Raw genomic sequence first — 5,213 nt, 5'->3', positions numbered from 1 at the left:
TCCACTCCTAGAACTGTCTGTCTGTCTGTCTGCCCACTCCTAGAACTGTCTGTCCACTCCTAGAGCTGTCTGTCTGTCTGTCTGTCTGTCTGTCCACTCCTAGAGCTGTCTGTCTGTCTGTCTACTCCTAAAACTGTCTGTCCACTCCTAGAACTGTCTGTCTGTCTGTCTGTCTGTCTGTCTGTCTGTCTGTCTGTCCACTCCTATAACTGTCTGTCTGTCTACTCCTCAAACTGTCTGTCCACTCCTAGAACTGTCTGTCTGTCTGTCTGTCTGTATGTCTGTCTGTCTGTCTGTCCTCTCCTAGAACTGTCTGTCTGTCCACTCCTAGAACTGTCTGTCTGTCTGTCTGTCTGTGTGACACTCACTCACACACACACATACACACACACACACACACACACACACACACACACACACACACACACACACACACACACACACACTGGCTACCAGTCTCCCAAAGAATTGAATTCAAAGTACTCCTAATTACATTTTGTTACAAATCACAAATTGGTCTTGGACCAAAATACATCTTCTCCCACCCTATATCCCAGCAAGGTCCCTAAGGTCAGCTGAGACTAATCAGCTAATCATTCCAACAGTGAAAACAAAACACGGTGCAGCAGCTTTCAGTCACTCTGCCGCATGCTCTTGGAACAAACTCCCTGAAGAAATCAAACAAGCCCAAACCCTAAAAATATTTAAATCTAAGCTAAAAACCTTCATGTTTTCAGCAGCAGTTTTGATTAAACACAAACACTTCCATCAATGTCTTTTATCCATAAGTCTTATTGAATGTTTTATCTATTTACTTGATATTTGCCTGTATTCATTGTCATTTTTATTTTCTAACTATGCTCCTCTTGCTGTATTTTAATAATGTATGTAAAGCACTTTGAATTGCCCCTGTTGTATGAAATCCCTCTCCTCCGCCCATCTCCTCCATCCATCCCTTTCCGTCCATCCCTCTCCTTCCCTCCCTCCATTCATCCCTCTCCTCCGTCCATCTCCTCCCTCCATCCCTCTCCCTCAATCCCTCTCCTCCATCCCTCCCTCCATCCATCCATCCCTTTCCGTCCATCCCTCTCCCTCCCTCCATCCATCCATCCCTCTCCCTCCCTCCATCCATCCATCCCTTTCCCTCCATCCAGCCCTCTCTCCTCACCTACAGTATGCCGCTCTTTTTTTGTAACATGTTCACCTGCCACTCTCAGACTCAGAGAGACACAGAGACACACACACACACACACACACACACACACACACAAACACACACACACACACACACACACACCTGCTATACAAATAAACTTGCCTTATCTTGCCTCCGTAAGCAATGGGAGAGTGAAGCATCTTCTTTTGGCTCCACCCCCCCCCCTCTCTCCCGCCCCCCCCTTCCTCTCACTCTCTCTCTCTTATATCAGCCCAACCCAAACTACTTGAAACTTTTAACGAGCGAGAGAGAGAGTTATTAAAGTGGGTACAGAGTTATTAAAGTGGGTACAGAGTTATTAAAGTGGGTACAGCACCTGGATCTTGTTCGAGCCTTGGTCACACAGACATGGAGGATATAGACTCTTACAACATTACGGACTATAATGACACATCTCTTGGTAAGGCTGTGGTCCCTCTGTTATGTATTATGGGATGTATTATAGGATGTATTATAGGATGTATTATAGGATGTATTATAGGATGTATTATAGGATGTATTATGGGATGTATTATAGGATGTATTATGGGATGTATTATAGGATGTATTATGGGATGTATTATAGGATGTATTATAGGATGTATTATAGGATGTATTATAGGATGTATTATGGGATGTATTATGGGATGTATTATAGGATGTATTATAGGATGTATTATAGGATGTATTATGGGATGTATTATGGGATGTATTATGGGATGTATTATGGGATGTATTATAGGATGTATTATAGGATGTATTATAGGATGTATTATGGGATGTATTATGGGATGTATTATAGGATGTATTATAGGATGTATTATAGGATGTATTATGGGATGTATTATGGGATGTATTATGGGATGTATTATGGGATGTATTATAGGATGTATTATGGGATGTATTATAGGATGTATTATAGGATGTATTATAGGATGTATTATAGGATGTATTACTAAATATAATGATAATAATAGCTTAGATTTATATACCGCCTTTCTCAAACCCAATGACGCTTGACAGATTTCAGAGACAGACAGACAGACAGACAAAAACAAAGCAAAGAAACAAAGACAACGAGATTTTGCTGGTTTGCTATATTCCTGAGAGATGCAGATCCATTTAAGAAAATAAAATACTGTGTAGTATGATATAAAGTGATACTGTGTGACATGATGTTTGTGTTAGTGAGCATATTCTGGTGCTTATTCAGGTTAGACTTACTGGAGATCCATTGGTGGTTGATTAACATCAGCTAAGAACTGATTAAAACTCTTCGAACTAAAACATACGACAGAGATTAAACCTGGTTGTCACCACGACAGCAACCTCATGCAGAGGATTGAGCAGCGAGCAAACCGTTTCATATTAATGTTATAACTATTTAGAATGCATATTCACCATTAGCAAAGGATATTTTCAATATTCTAACATAATTTGATATTATTATTTTAGAATGCTGGAAATATTACTGAGTGGCTTTAAATGCAAGATGCAATAATGCAACAAAATAACTGGTGGACATCTTATGATGTTACTGTACTTCAGAATATCTTTAGAACATATTTCTTAACTAAAGTTGAAGCTGGGGAAACAGGTTGGGTGGACAGGAAAAAGCCCCTGCCTCGCTCAGCCTGCCTGAGGTTTCAGCTTCTAATCTGGTCTGTCATCATCATCATCATCTTCTTCATCATCTTCATCTTCATCATCACAGGATGTGGAGGCGTAGTTCAAGGGACTCAGAATGGTATCAAAATACCAGTGAAATGTGATCTTATCAAATCATGCTCAAGTAGAGAACACAGCAGATATTGATGATAATGAATAACAACTCAACAACATACTTACGCAAGTTCACGGTATGCCCACACTGAGGCACACACACACACACACACACACACACACACTCAGGCACACGGCACACACACACACACACACACACACACTCAGGCACGCACACATGCACACACACACACACACACACACACACACACACACACACACACACACACATTTTAAATGCTTTATTTATGTCCACATACAAAGTACAATTCTAAAGGACATAAATACTAACAGTGCATTTTGACATCCTGGAAACAATTTGTTACAGTAATGCTAGGCCAACAACCAGTTCTGCCACACACAGGATGTTATTCGCACAAGACCAGTGGGTTGATCAATACTAAAAGACAGACAGTATCCCGCTCATGGGTACAGGAAGCACCGCCTTCTCCATATTGAGCGGCTACCAATAATAGCGGATATTGAGCAGTATTTTGCTAACTGTTTGGCCCTTCTCTTAGGAAGACCAGCCATATGAAGGCCTCTAACAACAGACTTATGAACATGGCCCAGGCTGCCAAATATAAAAACTAAAAGTTGACATCTGTAGCCCAGTTGTGATATGGCCTGCTCCAGCTGTTGGTATTTTAAGATTTTGGTTAAAAAGGCTTCCTCTAGGCTATGGTCAAAGGTGCAGCCAACTTCTAAAATAAGCACCTCTCTGTGGTTTTCGTTGACAATTACAACATCAGGGGTGTTTGCTGAAATATTAGAGAACACTCCTACTGACTCTTCGTCGCTACACAAACTGAACATGTGGGGCTTTACAGTGGAGTGCTTGTACAGCGTTGCGGCAGGCCTGAATATGGAAAAGACACCCTCTGAAATCAGATCCACAATTCGATCATGCCTACATATGTAGAGCCCTTTATACGCATGACAACCATTTAAGATGTGGGGCATGGTTTCAGTTATCTGCTGGTGACTGTGATGTATGCAGTGTGGGCTATGACTGTCAGGAAGCCAGATGGAAAGGTTTAGCTTTGTTGGTAAAACCTGCAGCCTAGCTTTTAGAGTGAAGGTGACAATACACTCGTCAAGAGTTACGCTTTTGAACACTGCGTGAGAGACAGAGTGATCAGCAGCAGGGAGACATGCCATCTTCCCTTGCAATTTCAGTTCAGTCCAATGCTGTCGTTGTCTTTGTCGTAGCGCCATCATAAGGTGTCCCCGGGTATTGACTGGTGGGAGAAGATGATCTGTCCCACAGATGTTAATGGTTGCCCTCACTGAGATGCTGGGGTCAGTGATGATCCCCTCAGAGACAGCCACCGCCACTGAGTTTGACCCCACCCACTCCAGGGCCACGTTGTTCCAGCCGCAGAGATCGTTGAGGTCAGGCCAGTCAGACCACACTCCGAATCCAGGGGAGTGAGTGTCCAACTTTCCACTGGCTTTCCTCTTAAATCCCAGGAAACTAGACTCTGATGGACGCGCCATGGGGACCTTGCGTCTCCGTAAGTCCAAGAACAGTGAGGCTCTAGCCATCTCCCTCACACACTGGTCGTCACTGTTCAGCATGTTCAGGAGATGGCTGAGTCTGGTGGCAAAATAAGTCCACTCAAAGTTAGGAACTCCGAGTCCGCCCTCCTGTTTGCTGTGGAACATATGATGTCACGTGTGGTATGAGTGTTCAGTCCAGTCCATTTTCTAAACGGTCTTATCGTTCATTTCACGTAGAGACTTGCGTGGAATGTGTACATTAGAAAACAGATGCTGAACCTTGACCAGAGCTATTTGTCTGACTGCTTCTAGTTTCATGATGAGTGGCAGGGGTGATGCATCTATCAAATCAAGCCTGGTGGAGTACTCAGAAATGATGTCTGCAACTTGATCTTTCCACTCTCCTGCCACGTTGAATTTATGACCCAGATATGTGTATGTTTCATGCAATGAATAAGCTCTGAGTGGCTGGTTATTGATTTTGAATACAGGTGTGGTATCTGATTTAGATCGGTACCAACGGTTTCCCCCGCTCCGTCTTTCATAAAACACTGCACATTTGGAATAATTAACCTCTAATCCAGACCAGTCCAAAAAGGAGTCAGTTCTGGAGAGCATGGTGTTGATAACTTCCTCCTGCCTGGAGGCTATGACCACATCATCTGCATACCCCTGGACAGGGTTAGGGGAAATGATATTTGGGGGAGCACAGTTACAAAGCCACTTTAACCAG

Source organism: Nansenia antarctica, assembly GCF_963989245.1.
Source record: "Nansenia antarctica genome assembly, chromosome: 1".
Lineage (NCBI taxonomy): Eukaryota > Metazoa > Chordata > Actinopteri > Argentiniformes > Microstomatidae > Nansenia > Nansenia antarctica.
Note: the sequence above shows the minus strand (reverse complement) of the source record.